This window comes from Mobula hypostoma, unplaced genomic scaffold (genome assembly GCF_963921235.1).
Source record: "Mobula hypostoma unplaced genomic scaffold, sMobHyp1.1 scaffold_62, whole genome shotgun sequence".
Classification (NCBI taxonomy): domain Eukaryota; kingdom Metazoa; phylum Chordata; class Chondrichthyes; order Myliobatiformes; family Myliobatidae; genus Mobula; species Mobula hypostoma.
Window position 1 is genome coordinate 499,523 of NW_026948193.1, and position 19,656 is coordinate 519,178.

Sequence of the window (19,656 nt, forward strand, 5' to 3'; positions counted from 1 at the left end):
GGCACAGCCAAGAAGGGCCAAAGGGCCTGATTCTGTGCTGTAGTTTTTCTAAGGTTTCTATGGTTTCTATCTTTGTGCTGAAATTTATTCCTGCCACAATTTCTTCCTTTCGCATTTCCACCGACACGTAAATCTCAGGAATCACATGCAGTGTGTATTTGTGAATGATTCTCTCATCTGTGTGAATCCACCCATTTCAAATTTTCAGAGTACATACATTTAAATATTTTAAACATGTGAAATTCTGCACATGATGGAATTCAAAGCAACACACAAAACGTTGGATGAACTCAGCAGATCAGGCAGCATCTATGAACATGAATAAGCAGTTGCCGTTTATTCCATCATCTATCCGAGACCTTTATTCAGGTCTAGTAAGTAAGCGGGGAGATGCCGGAATAAATGGCGTGGGGAGGGAAAAGGCGACAGATGAAGAGAAGTGTGTGTAAAAGATAAATTGCAAGAGCGGAAGGAATCTGGTAAGAGAGGACAGAGGAGCACAGGGAAAACGGAGCAGGATGGGGACGACGTGTGAGGTGATAGGCGGGTGAGAATAAACATGAGACCAGAGCGGTGAATAGAAGTAGAGGGGAGGAGGAGAAGGGATTTATTTTTAACCGACATTCATGACATCAGGTTGCCTCTCCTACGTCTTGAGCGCATCCTCACCGTGGCACAAGGATAAGCCATGGACCGAAAGTATCGGGTCGGGATTGGGAACTAGAATTCAAATATTTGGACACCGGATATCTTCGCTTTTCACGGCTGGAGCGCTGGTGCTCGACGAAATGAAGCCCAGTTTATCACGGGCCTCGCCAATGTGGAGAAGGCCGCAACAGATCAGGTGAAGTGTTACCTCACCTTGTAGAATTGTCCGGGGGATCGGAATAGGAGGAGGTGAATGTCAGGTGTAGTAGGCTGGCCGCTCCGGGAAAAGGACCCTTGAGGGAGATCAGTCGTGAGGGACGGATGACAAAGGGAATCACGGATGGAGCGATCCCTTCCGAAAGCGGAGTGATGGGGATGGGAGGTAGTGATATGTCTGTTTGAGCGACCTTTTAAAAATATGGTCGGCCTATCCGCGCTCACCTAATTTTCCCGCCGCCTTAACAGCGAAATCGTTCTTTTTGTCCTTACCTACCACACAATATCACCCTGAATTCAACATATTCTACATTGCAATTTCTACCATCTTACCAAGAAACTTATGTTTACCTCTCCCCCACCCACACCTCTCCGCTTTCCGCACGGTTCAGGCGCAACGCTTTTTAATTCTGTCTGGGAAGCCTCCAACCTAATAGCGTGAATACCGGGTCTCCTACCGGTAACAATGCTCTCTCTCCGCTCTTGTTCTATTCTCCACACTGGCCTCTTCTCACTCGCCTATCACCCCTCGTGGTCCCCTCCTCCTTCCCTTTCTCCTGTGGTGCATTCCGCTCTCCCATCCGATTCCTTCCTCTCCAGCCCTTTAGCTTTCCTGTCCGGTTGGCTTCACCTGTCACATTCTTGCTATTCTCCTTCCCTTCCACCAGCTTTTCTGTTCTGCCGTCTTCACCCTTCCTTTCCAGTTCTCAAGAAGGACATTGGACAGAAACGCCAACTGTTTTGTATTCACTTCCGTGCAACTACCTAACCTGCTGAGTTCCTCCAGAATTTTGCGTGTGCTGCTTTTAATATTTGGTGGTGAGATATCGTGCCGGAATATCCGATTCAAATGTGTTATTGTAATGTTCTCTTTGAGCCAGTGATGCCTCGCTGCATTTCAATGTTGAACTTGCTTTAAAAACCGGCTTCCTATAATGTTCATGCTGTCAATGATTCTGGAAACTTACACTCATATAAGGTGTTTCAGAGGCCAGGAACTTTCCATCCTTGCAGTTACCACAATTTGGAACTAGTTACTCTCACGAACACTAGGTTGTCATTGTTCTCACTGTGTGATTTTGAGATGGTCATTTGTCTGATATTACATTGCAGGAAGACAGTGTTGAATTTAGTTGTCAGTTTTACGGCTCCGAGTTGTGACTCGGAAAGGAAAGGCTGCACCTGCTTGAAACAATTGGGCTGCTTAAGATACTGAAACCAAATGAACAGAGTTGCAGATGACAACGGATGAGACTGTATCAGGGCAGCGTGAGTGTCAGGAAGTGTTGAAACCAGAGAGTTGTGTCCGTCCACCCAGGGAGTATCTGGAGCGACAGGATAATCAATGGACAACATTCCATTGAAAGTAGAAGAGACGGATGCAGGTCAGATGGACCCTCAGTTTCGAATCCGTTTCCAAATGAGAGTGAGAGGAGAATTCAGCACCTGCTTCAGCTGCTGCCTGAACTTAGTCTGGCTGACGGCGTAAAGAGCGGTGTTTGTGCAGCAGCTCAGAAGTTGCAGCATGTAGCACAGTTCATTGAAAAATGAAGGTATCGTCAGCCAATATGGGACGTCCACTGCTTCAACCATCCTGTTCCAGATAGCCATCACCCCATACAACGCCCATAACAGGATGAAATTTCCCGAGACGACCAGCAGTAAAACGAGGGACTTTCTGCGGCTCTGCATCTCCGGGTCTCTGGAACTCTGACCACGGCTGGAAGCCCGGAGTCTGCCGCGGACTCTACTGGCCAGTAAAACGTGTGTGACGGTGAAAGCATTGAGCAGGATAACAACGAGGAATGGGATCACAGTCGAAATGACAGAACGTACGACATCGATTACTGTCCAAAATAGTGACTCAAGTAATTCCCATCTCCGCATGCAAGGCCACCGTATGTTAGAGGAAGTATATATATCTTGGACCATGAAGAACCAGGAAATGTTCTTTAGACAACTCAGTGCAGTCACTGTGCTCAGAACCACAGCCGCCGTTCTCCCAGTGCAATACTTAGCGTTTAGATCCTGGAAGCAAATGGCCACAAATCGATCAAAGGTGAAGGCGACGGTGAACCAAACACAGCAATCTGTGGCGGCCTGCAATAAGAAGACGTGGGTTCTGCACACGCGGACGTAAATCAAGAAGGAAAAGTTATCCGGAAAAGCCTTCGGAATTTTCATCAATATAACGTCGAGGAAAACGACCGCTAGGTCAGCGGCTGACATGGCCAGCAGATAGCGGGTGACAGTTCTAGAGAGTCCGCACTTTCCCCGTGATAGTATGATAATCGTCACCACGTTCACTGTGAAAAGCAGAAGGACAGAAATTATATATCAAACTGAGAGCATCATTGTATAATTTGCTAAGAACAAAGTCAAATACTTGCACGAGTCAGCGGTCGAAGAATTTATCGCTGATTGGAGACGGATTTTGGGTCAGTCAGGGATTAATATTCAATACGAATGCTAACTAGTGAGAGTGACGTCACCCACTGGACAGAAGACGCTTTGAAATCCGATATCTGAGTGAGGACAACAATGAGCGGATGTCGTTTGCATCATTTCTTTCCCCAAATAAAATATACAGTCTGAGAGAAGCAGTTAATATGAAGTTCAACATGAACCAAATTCAGTCGAACAAATCGAGCTGATACTTGCCCCGGTTCAGTGCAGTATCACCGATCTCCGCAAACGAGACTCCAGGAGGGTATGTTGCCTCCCTGGTGCAAGGGTCAAGGATGTCTCTGAGCGGCTGCAGAACATTCTGGAGTGGGAGGGTGAACAGCCAGTGGTCGTGGTGCACATAGGTACCAACGATATAGGTAAAAAAGGGGATGTGGTCGTACAAGGTGAATTTAGGGAGTTAGTAGATAAACTAAAAAGTAGGACCACAAAGATAATAATCTCTGGATTACTACCAGTGCCACGTGCTAGTCAGAGTAGAAATAGGAGGATATTTCAGATGAATACGTGGCTTGAAACATGGTGCAAGGGGGAGGGTTTCAAATTTCTGGGGCATTGAAACCAGTTCTGGAGGAGGTAGGACCGATACAAACAGGACAGTCTGCACCAGGGCTGGACTGGAACCAATGTCCTAAGGGGAATGTTTGCTACTGTTGTTCAGGAGGATTTAAACTAATGTGGCAGGGGATGGGAACAAGTGCAGAGAGACAGAGGGGTGTAAAATGAGGGTAGAAGCAAAAAGTAATAAGTTGAAAAGTAGAAGTGGCAGGCCGGCAAATCCAGGGCAAAAACCAAAAAGGGCAACTTTTCAACATAATTGTATAAGGGCTAAGTGTGTTGTAAAAGCAAGCCTGAGGGCTTTGTGTGTCAATGCAAGGAGAATTCGTAACAAGGTGGATGAATTAAATGTGCAGATAGTTATTAATGAATATGATATAGTTGGGATCACAGAGATATGGCTCCAGGGTGAGCAAGGATGGGAACTCACCATTCAGGGATATTCAATATTCAAGAGGGATAGACATGAAAGAAAAGGATGTGGGGTGGCATTGCTGGTTAGAGAAGAGATTAACGCAATAGAAAGGAAGGACATTAGCTGGGAGGATGTGGAATCGATATGGGTAGAGCTGCATAACATTAAGGGGCAGAAAACGTTGGTCGGAGTTGTGTACAGGCCACCAAACAGAAGTAGTGAGGTTGGCAATGGCATGAAACAGGAAATTAGAAATGCGTGCAATAAAGGAACAGCAGTTATAATGGGTGACTTCATTCTACATATTGGGCGAAACAAATTGGTAAGGGTGCTGAGGAAGAGGATTCTTGGAATGTATGCGGGATGTTTTTCTGAACCAACATCTCGAGTAACCAACTAGAGAGCAGGCCATTCTAGTCTGGGTGTTGAGCAATGAGAGAAGGGTTAGATAGCAATCTTGTTATGCTAGGCCCTTTGGGTAAGAGTGACCATAATATGGTGGAATTCTTCAATAAGATGGAGAGTGATATAGTTAATACAGAAACAAAGGTTCTAAACTTAAAGAAGGGTAACTTTGAAGGTATGAGACGTGAATTAGCTAAGATAGACTGGCAAATGATGCTTAAAGGGTTGACGGTGGATATGCAATGGCAAGCATTTAAAGATCGCATGGATGAACTGCACTAATTGTTCATCCCAGTTTGGCAAAGGAATAAACCAGGGTAGGTAGTGCACCCGTGGCTGACAAGGGAAATTAAGGATAGTATCAATTGCAAAGAAGAAACATACAAATTAGCCAGAAAAAGCGGCATACCTGAGGACTGGGAGGAATTCAGAGTTCAACAGAGTAGGACAAAGAGCTTAATTAGGAAAGGAAAAAAAGATCATGAGAGAAAGCTAGCAGGGAACATAAAAACTGACTGTAAAAGGTTTAATAGATATGTGAAAAGAAACAGATTGGTTAAGACAAATGTAGGTCCCTTACAGTCAAAAACAGGTGAATTGATTATGGGGAGCAAGGGCATGGCAGACCAATTGAATAACTACGTTGGTTCAGTCTTCACTAAGAAAGACACAAATAATCTTCCGGAAATAAGGGACCGAGGGTCTAGTGAGATGGAGGAACTGAGAGAAATACATGTTAGTAGGGGAGTGTTGTTAGGTAAATTGAAGGGATTAAAGGCAGATAAATCCCCAGGGCCAGATGGTCTGCATCCCAGAGTGCTTAAGGAAGTAGCCCAAGGATGCATTAGTGATAATTTTTCAAAACTCTTTAGATTATGGATTAGATCCTGAGGATTGGAGGGTGGCTAATGTAACCCGGCTTTTTATTTAAAAAAGGAGGGAGAGATACCGGGGAATTATAGACCGGTTAGCCTGACATCGGTGGTGGGGAAAATGCTAGAATCAGTTATCAAAGATGTGATAACAGCACATTTGGAAAGCGGTGAAATGATCGGACAAAGTCAGCATGGATTTGTGAAAGGAAAATCATGTCTGACGAATTTCATAGAATATTTTGAGTATGTAACTACTAGAGTGGACAGGGGAGAACCAGTGGATGTGGTATATTTGGATTTTCAAACGGCTTTTGACAAGGTCCCATATAGGAGATTAGTGTGCAAACCTAAAGCACACGGTATTGGGGGTACGGTATTGATGTGGATAGATAATTGGTTGGCAGACAGGAAGCAAAGAGTGGGAATAAACTGGACCTTTTCGGAATGGCAGGCAGTGACTAGTGGGGTACCGCAAGGCTCAGTGCTGGGACCCCAGATGTTTACAATATATACAAAGTCTTAGACGAGGGAATTAAATGCAGCATCTCCAAGTTAGCGGATGACACGAAGCTGGGCGGCAGTGTTACCTGTGAGGAGGATGCTAAGAGGATGCAGCGTGACTTGGATAGGTTAGGTGAGTGGGCAAATTCATGGCAGATGCAATTTAATATGGATAAATGTGAGGGTATCCACATTGGTGGCAAGAACAGGAAAACAGATTATTATCTGAATGGTGGCCGATTAGGAAAAGGGGAGGTGCAACGATACCTGGGTATCATTGTACACCAGTCATTGAAAGTGGGCGTGCAGGTACAGCAGGCGTTGAAACAGGCGAATGTTATGCTGGCATTTATAGCAAGAGGATTCGAGTACAGGAGCAGGGAGGTACTACTGCAGTTGTACAAGGCCTTGGTGAGACCACACCTGGAGTATTGTGTGCAGTTTTGGTCCCCTAATCTGAGGAAAGACATCTTTGCCATTGAGGGAGTACAAAGAAGGTTCACCAGATTGATTCCTGGGATGGCAGGACTTTCATATGATGAAAGACCGGATCGGCTAGGCTTATACTCGTTGGAATTTAGAAGATTGAGGGGGAGCTTATTGAAACGTATATAATTCTAAAGGGATAGACAGGCTAGATGCAGGAAGATTGTTTCCGATGTTGGGGACTTCCAGAACGGGGGGTCACAGTTTGAGGATAAAGGAGAAGCCTTTCAGGACCGTGATGAGAAAAAACTTGTTCACACAGAGAGTGGTGAATCTGTGGAATTCTCAGCCACAGGAAACAGTTGAGGCCAGTTCATTGGTTATATTTAAGAGAGAGTTAGATATGGTCCTTGTGGCTAAAGGGACCAGGGGCTATGGAGAGAAAGCAGGTACAGGGTTCTGAATTGAATGATCAGCCATGATCATACAGAATGGCGGTGCAGGTTCGAAGGGACGAATGTCTTACCCCTGCACCTATTTTCTATGTTTCTATGTTTCTATCATGGTAACAAACAGCCAAAGTTAATAAGGGAGAGGTTGACTGTTTTGATTGATTTCCGTGGCTGCATGCAAAATGGTGCTGGGGTCCATAAAATTCATAACATTTCATCTCGACATGGTTCGGGTAACCATATAGCCATATAACAATTACAGCACGGAAACAGGCCATCTCCGCCATTCTAGTCCTTGCCGAACGCTTACTTTCACCTAGTCCCACCGATCTGCACTCAGCCCATAACCCTCCATTCTTTAGTGTCCATATAGCTAACCGATTGAACTTTAAATGACAATATCGAACTGCCTCAACCACTTCTGCTGGCAGCTCACTACACATGGCTACCACTATCTGAGTAAAGAAGTTCTCCCTCATGTTACCCCTAAACTTCTGTCCCTTAACTCTCAACTCATGTTCTCTTGTTTGAATCTCCCCTACTCTCAAGTAAAAGCCTATCCACGTCTATTCTATCTATTCCCCTCATAATTTTAAATACCCCTATCAAGTACCCCTCTTCCTTCTACGCTCCAAAGAATAAAGACCCAACTTGTTCAACCATTCTGGTAAATCTTCTCCCTACTCTCTCTATTTTGTTGACATCTTTCCTATACTTCCGTGACCAGAACTGTACACAATACTCCAAATTTGGCCTTACCAATGCCTTGTACAGTTTTAACATTATATCCTAACTCCTATACTCAATGCTCTGATTTACAAAGGCCAGCATACCAAAAGCTTTCTTCACCACCTTATCCACATAAGATTCCACCTTCAGGGAACTATGCACCATTATTCCTAGATCCCTCTGTTCTACTGCATTCTTCAATGCCCTACCATTTACCACGTATGTCCTATTTTGATTAGTCCTACCAAAATGCAACACCTCACATTTATCAGAATTAAACTCCATCTGCCATCTTTCAGCCCACTCTTCTAACTGGCCTATATCTCTCTGCAAGCTTTGAAAATCTACTTCATTATCCACAACTCCACCTATCTTAGTATCATCTGCATACTTACTAATCCAATTTACCACCCCATCATCCAGATCATTAATGTATATGACAAACAACATTTGACCCAGTACAGATCCCTGAGGAACACCACTGGTCACCGGGCTCCAATCTGACGAACAGTTATCCACCACTACCCTCTGGCGTCTCCCATCCAGCCACTGCTGAATCCACTTTACTACTTCAATATTAATACCTGAAGATTGAACCTTCCTAACTTACCTTCCGTGTGGAACCTTGTCAAAGGCCGTACTGAAGTCCATATTGACAATATCCACCGTTTTACCCTCGTCAACTTTTCTGGTAACTTCTTCAAATATTCAATAAGATTTGTCAAATATGACCTCCCAAGCACAAATCCATGTTGACTGCTTCTAATCAGACCCTGTCTATCCAGATAATTATATATACCATCTCTAAGAATACTTTCCATCGATTTACCCACCACTGACGTCAAACTCACAGGCCGATAATAGCTAGGTTTACCCTGAGAACCCTTTTTAAACAATGGAACAACATGAGCAATACGCCAGTCCCGCGCTCCATCCCCGTTTCTAATGACGTTTGAAATATTTCTGTCAGAGGCCCTGCTACTTCCTCACTAACTTCTCTCAAGGCCCTAGGGAATATCCTGTCAGGACCCGGAGACATATCCACTTTTTATTCCTTAAAAGTGCCAGTACTTCCTCTTCTTTAATCATCATAGCTTCTATAACTTCCCTACCTGTTTCCCTTAACTTACGCAATTCAATATCCTTCTCCTTAGTGAATACCGAAGAAAAGAAATTGTTGAAAATCTCCCCCATCTCTTTTGGCTCCGCACATAGCTGTCCACTCTGATTCTCTAAGGGACCAATTTTATCCCTCACTATCCTTTTGCTATTAATATAACTGTAGAAACCCATTGGATTTATTTCCACCTTACTTGCCAAATCAAGCTCGGATCTTCTTTTAGTTTTTCTAATTTGTTTCTTAAGATTCTTTGAACATTCTTTATATTCCTCGAGCACCTCATTTACTCCATGCTGCCTATATTTGTTATAGATATCTCTCTTTTTCTGAACCAAGTTTGCAATATCCCTTGAAAACCATGGCTCTCTCAAACTTTTAACCGCTCCTTTCAACCTAACAGGAACATAAAGATTCTGTACCCTCAAAATTTCACCTTTAAATGACCTCCATTTCTCTATTAAATCCCTCCCATAAAATAAATTGTCCCAATCGACTCTTTCTAAATCCTTTCGCATCTCATTAAAGTTAGCCTTTCTCCAATCAAAAGTCTCAACCCTGGGTTCAGACCTATCCTTCTCCATAATTATATTGAAACTAATGGCATTGTGATCACTGGACCCGAAGTGCTCCCCAACACATCCCTCCGTCATCTGACCTCTCTCATTCCCTAACATGAGATCTAACACTGCCCGTTCTCTCCTTGGTACCTCAATGTATTGCTGCAGAAAACTATCTTGCACACATTTTACAAACTCCAAACTATCCAGTTCTTTTACAGTATGGGCTTCCCAGAAACTGTGTGGAAATTTAAAATCTCCCAAAATCACAAATATGTGCTTACTACAAATATCTGCTATCTCTTTACAAATTTGCTCCTCCAATTCCTGCTCCCCATTTGGTGGTCTATAATGCACCCCTATAAGTGTTACTATACCTTTCCCATTCCTCAAATCCACCCAAATATCCTCCTTAGTCGAGTGCTCTAATCGATCTTGCCACAGCACTGCTGTGATATTTTCTCTGACAAACAATGCAACACTTCCCCCTCTTGTCCCTGTGATTCTATCACACCTGAAGCAAGGAAATCCAGGAATATTTAGTTGCGCAGCCTTTGTGTCTTCTACTGCTTTTGCTACTGCGTTAACAAATCAGACAATTCACAAAAAGGCATGGATCTAATCAGTATATTATAATTGACCATCTCCTCGGTACCTTTGAAAGGGCAGTGTTTCGGGTGCATAGAAAAGCTGAAAACAAGAATATACTTAAGAAAGAAATCAGGAGGGCAAAAAGAAGACATGAGGTTGCCTTGGCAGTCAAAGTGAAGGATAATCCAAAGAGCTTTTACAAGAATATTAAGAGCAAAAGGATTGTAAGGGATAAAATTGGTCCTCTTGAAGATCAGAGTGGTCGGCTTTGTGCGGAACCAAAGGAAATGGGGGAGATCTTAAATAGGTTTTTTGCGTCTGTATTTACTAAGGAAGCTGGCATGAAATCTATGGAATTGAGGGAATCAAGTAGTGAGACCATGGAAACTGTACAGATTGAAAAGGAGGAGGTGCTTGCTGCCTTGAGGAAAATTAAAGTGGATAAATCCCCGGGACCTGACAGGGTGTTCCCTCGGACCTTGAAGGAGACTAGTGTTGAAATTGCGGGGGCCCTGGCAGAAATATTTAAAAAGTCGCTGTCTACGGGTGAAGTGCCGGAGGATTGGAGAGTGGCTCATGTTGTTCCGTTGTTTAAGAAAGGATCGAAAAGTAATCTGGGAAATTATAGGCCGGTGAGTTTAACGTCGGTAGTAGGTAAGTTATTGGAGGGAGTACTAAGAGACAGAACCTATAAGCATTTGGATAGACAGGGGCTTATTAAGGAGAGTCAACATGGCTTTGTGCGTGGTAGGTCATGTTTGACCAATCTGTTGCAGTTTTTCGAAGAGGTTACCAGGAAAGTGGATGAAGGGAAGGCCGTGTATATTGTCTACATGGACTTCAGTAAGGCCTTTGACAAGGTCCCGCATGGGAGGTTAGTTAGGAAAATTCAGTCGCTAGGTATACATGGAGAGGTGGTAAATTGGATTAGACATTGGCTCGATGGAAGAAGCCAGAGAGTGGTGGTAGAGAATTGCTTCTCTGAGTGGAGGCCTGTGACTAGTGGTGTGCCACAGGGATCAGTGCTGGGTCCATTGTTGTTTGTCATCTATATCAATGATCTGGATGACAATGTGGTAAATTGGATCAGCAAGTTTGCTGATGATACAAAGATTGGAGGTGTAGTAGACTGTGAGGAAGGTTTTCAGAGCCTGCAGAGGGACTTGGACCATCTGGAAAAATGGGCTGAAAAATGGCAGATGGAGTTTAATACAGACAAGTGTGAGGTATTGCACGTTGGAAGGACAAACCAAGGTAGAACATACAGGGTTAATGGTAAGGCACTGAGGAGTGCAGTGGAACAGAGGGATCTGGGAATACAGATACAAAATTCCCTAAAAGTGTCGTCACAGGTAGATAGGGTCGTAAAGAGAGCTTTTGGTACATTGGCCTTTATTAATCGAAGTATTGAGTATAAGAGCTGGAATGTTATGATGAGGTTGTATAAGGCATTGGTGAGGCCGAATCTGGAGTATTGTGTTCAGTTTTGGTCACCAAATTACAGGAAGGATATAAATAAGGTTGAAAGAGTGCAGAGAAGGTTTACAAGAATGTTGCTGGGACTTGAGAAACTCAGTTACAGAGAAAGGTTGAATAGGTTAGGATTTTATTCCCTGGAGCGTAGAAGAATGAGGGGAGATTTGATAGAGGTATATAAAATTATGATGGGTATAGATAGAGTGAATGCAAGCTGGCTTTTTCCACTGAGGCAAGGGGAGAAAAAAAACAGAGGACATGGGTTCAGGGTGAGGGGGGCAAAGTTTAAAGGGAACATTGTGGGAGGGCTTCTTCACACAAAGAGTGGTGGGAGTATGGAATGAGCTGCCAAACGAGGTGGTAAATGTGGGTTCTATTTTAACATTTAAGAATAAATTGGACAGATACATGGATGGGAGGTGTATGGAGGGATATGGTCCGTGTGCAGGTCAGTGGGACTAGGCAGAAAATGGTTCGGCACAGCCAAGCAGGGCCAAAAGGCCTGTTTCTGTGCTGTAGTTTTTCTATGGTTTCTACTCAGGAGATGGACAGAGTGTCAATGAGAGTGTGGAAAAGCAGCATTAAAATCATGGACCCTGTACAGATTAAAGTAGAGGAGATGTTTGCTATCCTGAGGCAGATTAGGCTGGATAAATCTCCAGGGCATGACAGGGTGCTCCCTCAGACCCTACGGGAGGCAAGTGCATCAATTGTCAGGGCCCTAGCAGAGATAATTAAATCATCCTCAGTGACAGGAGAGTAATCAGAGGATTGTAGGATAGCCAAAGTTATTTCACTGTTCAACATAGAACATAGAAATCTACAGCATATTCCAGGCCATTCAGCCCACAATGTTGTGCTAACCATGTAACTTACTCTAGAAACTGCCTGGAATTTCCCTAGCACATAGCCCTCTATTTTACTGAGCTCCATGTACCTATCTTGGAGGTTGTTAAAAGACCCTATTGTATCTGCCTCGACCACGGCTGCTGGCAGTGCATTCCACGCACCCACCACTCTCTGTGTAAGAAAACCTACCCCTGACATCCCCTCGGTATCTATTTCCAAGCACCTTAAAACTATGCCCCTCGTGTTAGCCATTTCAGCCCTGGGAAAAGCCTCTGGCTATCCACACGATTAATGCCCCTCATCATCTTATCCATCTGAAAAAGGCTCTAAGCATAATCAAGGAAATTATACATTGCTTTGAGGATTTGTTGGAAGTGTACAAAAGTATGAGGGTATAGATAGGGTAAATGCAAGCAGCTTTTTCCATTGATGTTGGGTGGGATGACAACCAGAGGTCATGGGTAAGTGACTTCCCCATTTATACAACACAATACAATACAGCACAATACAGGCCCTTCGGCCCACAATGCTGTGCCGAACACTACTCACTTTAGAAATTATCTGGAGTTCCCCACAGCCCTCTATTTTTCTACGCGCCATGTACCTATCCAGGAGCCTCTTAAAAGACCCTATTGTATCCGGCTTCATCACAGTCACCGGCAGCCCATTCCACGCACTCACCACTCTGTGTAAAAAAAAACTCACCCCTTGTGGTGATATCACGTGTCAGGACGTGACTGGACAGTTCTGAGCATGCGCAGAAATGAAGAATGATCGAGAAGCATGGCAGTGTAAACCGTGGTTTTGTTGCTGTTAAATTAAAGTTCAAGTCTGCCAGAATATGGTTTGTTATTAGTAACCCACCGTAAGTATAAAGAACACAACACCCCTGATTTCTCCCTCGTACCTATTTCCAAGCACCTTAAAACTGTGCCCTCTCTGCAGATTTTCTCTTGGTTGTATTTGGAGGCAGAACAAAGGTGATTTTCTCAACAGCTGATGTAAAAGATTTTGTTCCCTTTCTCCGAGTTCCCGATCCTTGCATTTAGACAGCTGGAGCTCAGCTCTGTCTGAGAGATCCATCGGTTCCCATTCCCTCATCAGCCGGAAGCTCCCCGGGGCCCGTGTACGGATGGTGGGGCTGAGAGAGAGGGAAGAGAGCAGGACTGTCCCGGGATTGCGGCTCACGATGTCTGGAGTCACAGCAATTGTCCCGAAGTCAGTGTTGAAACACCCCCCAACCACCCTCCCTCCTCCCCCCCTCCCCCCTACCCCCTAACCCCCCTCCCCCCTGCCCCCCCTACCCCCCCCCCCCTACCCCCTCCCCCCCTACACCCCCTCTCCCCCTACCCCCCTACCCCCCTCTCCCTCTCCCCCCTGCCCCCTCCCCCCCCTACCCCTCTCCCCCCTACCCCCCTCTCCCCCCTACCCCCCTCTCCCCCTCCCCCCTCTACCCTCTCCCCCCTACCCCCTCCCCCCTACCCCCCTCTCCCCCTCCCCCCTCTACCCTCTCCCCCCTACCCCCTCCCCCCCTACCCCCCTCTCCCCCTCCCCCCTCTACCCTCTCCCCCCTACCCCCTCCCCCCCTACCCCCTCCACCCCCCTCCCCCCTCCACCCCCCTCCCCCCCCCCCCTCCCCCCTACCCTCCCCCCTCTCCCCCCCCCCCTCCCCCTCCCCCTCTCCCCCTACCCCCTCTCCCCCCTACCCCCCTCTCCCCCTACCCCCCTCTCCCCTCTCCCCTCTCCCCCTCCCCCCTCTCCTCTCTCCCCCTACCCCCCTCCTCCCTTCCCTCCCTTCCCTCCTGCCCCCCTACCCCCCTTCCCTCCTGCCCCCCTACCCCCCTTCCCTCCTGCCCCCCTCACCCTCTCTCCCTTCTCCCCTACCCCCGGAGAGTCGCTCTTACCTGCCGGAGCTCTTCTGAGGCCGTTGTGTACTGCACGCATGCGTGATATTCGGGAACGTCACAACGCTGACGCATGCGCATTTGATAGGTGCTTCGGCGACGGCGATATTTGTAACGCAGGGATTTATGGGTAATCACGGTGCCATTAAAAGTTTCTGCAAACACCAGTTCCATGTCCGTAGCTCAGTTTGTGTGTGTGTGTGCATAGAAAATTCAGCAGCTGTTTTAACGCAGAAAGCGTTTCCCATAAACAGTATACTCAATATCAACGTGTATCTAATGCCAAAGTACAATCCTCTTACAAGTGTAGATATAAAACACAAGAGATTCTGCAGTTGCTGGAAATACGGTACAGAGACGCACACACAAAATGCTGGAGGAACTCCGCAGTTCAGGCAGCTACAAAGCAGAGGAGTGCACAGTCTAGACATGCTGAAGGGGCTCAGCATAAATGTTGTGTATTTATTCCTCTCCACATTTGCAGCCTGATCTGTTGATTTCCTCCAGTATTCTGCAGAAATTAACCACCTTCTTTTTTCAAACTGTTTGAAAATGTTTCTGATCTTTCATTTGCAGCCACATCCTACCGGTCTGATTCCTCTTCCTGCTCCTCCTGGTAAACTCTTGGTCCCATCTCTTTCAGGAGCCCCAAAGCCCTGATTCAGGCTGATTGGTCTTTGATTTCTGACTCTGCCCCAACGAAGATTCACTCACTAATCTGCTGTCAGACTTTAGAGGTGCATTGCAACAACCCAGCTGTCTGAGACACAGTCCTTTGAAATGAGTGAAAATGACACAAAACGTTGAAAAGAGCAGGGAGGAAGGAGTTTAACCAACTTCATCCAGAGCCCTGAAGAACGTCAAATCCACAGTGAGCTTATCGTCTTATTCAGCCTGGAGAGAAACATGCAGGAACTTCATGCAGGAGTACAGGATGATGAGAGACATTGGTCATGTGGATAGCCACAGGCTTGTTCCTAGGGCTTTAGATTTAGATTATGAAGACACACAGTCCTCTTTTATTGTCATTTAGTAATGCATGCATTAAGAAATGATACAATATTTCCTCCAGTGTGATATCACAAAACACAGGACAGAACAAGACTGAAAAATCTAACAAAATCACATAATTATAACATATAGTTACAACAGTGCAACAATACCATAACTTGATGAAGAAGTCCATGAGCACAGTAAAAAGTTCAAAGTCTCTCAAATGTCCCACATCTCACGCAGACGGGAGAAGGAAGAAAAAACTCTCCCTGCCATGCCCGACCATAGTCCGACTCCGAGTCGTCTGAAAACTTCGAGCCTCCGATCAACTTTCCGACACCGAGTTCCGAGTATCATCTCTATCCGAGCGATTCGACCTCTATCTCGGTCGCCAACAGCAGGCAAAGCCGAGGGTTTTGAGGCCTTCCCTCCGGAAGATTCACGATCGAGCAGTAACGAGAGCAGCGAACGGGCGTTTCAGAAATTTCTCCAGATGTTCCTCTGTACTTTCACGTCCCTCTCCATCAAATCAGAATTGTCCACGGCCGCTATTTAACGGATACGATATCATTTTTCACCGAAGGGCTGCACTCGCTCCTCCCGCCGAACCGGCTGAACACGAGGGGGCAGAGTTTTAACTTGCTTGGAAGTACGTACAGAGCAGATGTCAGACTTGACTGGTGTGTGTGTGGAATGCACTGCCAGCGACAGTGGTAGAGGCGGATACAATAGGGTCTTTTAAGAGACTCTTAGATATTACATAGATGTTAGATAGTACACGGAGTCTAGGAAAATAGAGGGCGATGCGGGAGGGTAATTCCAGGCAGTTTCTGGAGTAGGTTACGTGGTCGGCACAACACTGCGGGCCGAAGGGCCTGTAACGTGCTGTAGAGTTCTATGATTCTGTGAAATTCAAGGGAAATCTCTTCTTCCACGGTGTGGTGACCAGCTGCAACCTGTCATCACAGGGAGAGTGAGAGGGGAGCGGCAGGATTGTCCGAACTCGAACTCCCAATGGGATCGCACCCCTTCTCATTCACTACCATCATCCGCACCCCCGTGGACTCCATCCCTTCCCACCCACTCCCACCATTTGCACTCTCAATGAGCACTCTTTCCGTTCATTTCCAACGGGACTGCGAGGCTGGAAACTGGAGAGGTTGCTGAAATCCCCATTTGCAAGAACCCAGGACACCATCAGCGACACGAAACAGCTTACCAGCAAAGTCACGGTGACCACACTCACGGTGAGAGAGAGAGGGGAGCGGGGAAAGGTTGGAGAAGGAGATGTTGGGAGGAACTCGGCCGGTAGAGTAGAGAGAGGGATAGACCGAGAGGCAGAGAGGGGGGATAGCGAGAGATCGAGAGATACAGTAGATGGGTGGCGAGATGGAAGGTGAGAGAGAAGGGAGAGTGAGGGTGAGAAGGGTGGGAGAGAATGCTGAGACAGCGGTAGAGGAAGTGGGATGGGGAGACAGAGGGAGAATGGGGTTAAAAGACAGAGGAAGAGAGAGAGGTGAGAGTGGAGTGTCCTATCCACTGTGTGGGGGTTATTAGTCTGTCATCTGACATCACGGGATCTGTCGATGTCGCCGGTTTCTCCATCAATCGATTCGCGTTTGACCTACAAATTCTGTGCGTGTGAACATGTTTTTTTTTCTGCGTGATTACGAATCGACCAGACCCGTTCGGCTGCACTGGACACGATTAACGTTCTTAGTAAAACAGTGGTGACGGGGATGGGATCTGTGACACTCGCTCTTTTGGAATCGATGTTCACACTTGAACAATGACCATCATTGGACAAGCTCAGGAATATTATGATTCACAGACCCACGGGAAGGTTTACATTGAAATGTTTGGCTAGTTATTCGCGGCAAACAACATCACTGAGCCCAATCAAAAGGATACTATCTTGCGTGGTTTTTGTGGTCCGGAAACACACAATATCGTCCGAAGTTTGATGAATCCCGATTTGCACTCTTCGAAATCTTATGAGGGACTTCTGAGATTTGATCTCATTACAATCCTAAACCATTGGATATTGTGCAGCGCGTTAGATTCAGCTCTCGTTTTCAGTTAGAAAACGAATCAATAGCAACGCTTTTTGCTGAATTAAGAAAACTGACTGAACTTTGTGTTTACGTTGCTGTTCGAGAAGTTATGATACGAGGTCGCTCAGTCGTCGACGTGATGTTCACATTCAGCGTCGCTTATCGGCAGAATCAGAGCTCTCACTTCAGTCAGCTTTTGATATCGCAAATGGCATGCAAGCGGCAGATTAAAATGCAGTTTTGTCGCAAGAGTGCCAAGTACAAAGAGCGCTGACATCTCCATCACCTACAACTGCCGCAGATTGTACTGACGCTGACAAAGTGCCCCCAGCTAAGAATCAGAAGAATTGTACTCCGGGTTTTCCGATGTTACCTTTGCGCTGAATTTCACCGGAAGCCTCCTGACTGTTGACACCGAGACTCATTCCGCTTTACTTGCCAAAGAAAGGACACTTGACCAGAGTTTGCCGATCTCGGCCTCCATCCAAACCAAAACGTCCCACAGCATCTGATCTCTTCTTATTGATCATGACGTGTCTGACCAAGCTACGTTCTGGTCAATGGGAACCAACGTCCACTTTCCTCGGGTGTTGATAGTAGGACACTCATCAAATCCAATGCAAAAAAGAGGTGTTGAAATTCACTGTTGATGTATGTCACCATTCCATAAATGCGGTGCGATCTGAAAGCTCGAAAGCGCTGGACGCTGCTGCCTTGAAAGCCGGATCCAGCCGTCGGGGTCCGGGTCGGAGACCCGAGGACGAGCCAATTGCCGGCGCGGATTTAGAGGCGATTCGATGTGGCGGAACAGAGGCGAGCGGAGGCGAGGCAGAGACCGGCCCCGTGCCCGACAGCGAGGACCGATCCGAGATTTGATCGATTTTAAAGTGGGGCCGAATTGGAAAGTTCAGAACGAGCGGAATCGAGGCGGTGAGACTAGGCTGGAGAGAGTATCGAAGCAGCAGGGCCCGGCTCCGAAAGCGAGGAACGACGCGATGTTCGGACGTTTTCAACGACGGACCAGATGGCCAGATTGGACGATAGACGGGACGCTTCGGCTCGGTGCTCCGCGACGTTTTCTCGGCGCTACGTTCAACAGAGGCAGGGACATGTTCTTGAATCGGTTGCTGCAATACCTGGCTTCCTATCCGTGGGGGGAGTCAATTTTCTCAACTTCAGTTCTAAATGTTATTTGGTTAAGTTTATCGTTTGCAGCTTTGGTCTTTTTGTTGTTTATTCTCTGCGCGTCGGGTGTTTGACGATTTTCTTTCTTAACCGGTTCTATTTTCTATGTTTCTTTGTTTTGTGGTTATTTGTAAGGAGATGAATCTAATTGTTGAGTATAATAAATGCACTTTGAATTTTGAACTGTAAACAGGTACGTCTTCCTCGACGGGTCAGCAGAGGAAAGGCCGAGGAGCTTCCATTTCCCGTGGGTGCACAGCTCTGTAGGTGATGAGTTGGAGATGAAGAATTGATGCAATTACGGAAAAGTCTGAGAAGATTTGTGATGTACCCCGGACAGTGTGCGGGCTGTTGCATCCCGTCAGGTGTGGAGGCGCTAATGCAGAAGATCGGAAAAAACCACAACGCGTTGTAAAGTCAGTCAGCTCCAGCAAAGGCATCAGGCTCCCCGCCATATTCAGAAAGCAATGTCTGAAGAGACGGCATCCATCATTGAGGATCCTGAAGATCCGGAACACTTTGCATTGCTGACATCAGTAAGCAGGTACCTGGTCACAAGACACACACCCTGAACGTTTCACTAACACATGATCGCACAATGCATACAGCAATGTGGCATCGTAGACACTCGGTTGTGCCCACGTTTTAGTCCATTCCAAGATCAATCTGACCCTTTCCGACTACATCGCCCTCATCTTTCCCATTCATCCACCCGCCTATCTGAGAGTCTGTGGAATGTCCATAACGGAAATGACGCCACGCCGCTGATTACAGAGCGTCACACGTACACACCCCTCAGTGTGTCAAAGAAATCCCTCCGCCATCACCGCAATACCTTCCGCCCAACTCCATAAAGTTATGTCTCCGTGTATTCGCCATTTCCGCCTGGGAAACATACAGTATCTCTTGCTGTACAATCGACCTCTGTCTCTTATCATTGTGTACACCTTCCCGACATCACAGCTCATTTTCTGTCCTCCTAAAGCAAAACCTTAGCTCGGTCAACCGCTCTTCATAATCCTGGCGTCATCGCAGTAAATCTCCTCTGCTCGATCTCTAACGATTCGACATCCTTCCTACAATGTGACGACCGGAACGGAACAGAAAACAGAAAGTGCGGATTCAGCGGGGTTTTCTAGGGCTACAAAATTATTTCACGACTCTTACCCTCATTCCTCCCTCTAATGAAGACCACCGCAGCCTCTGCCTTCTGCGGCCAAACCAATTCTGAATTCA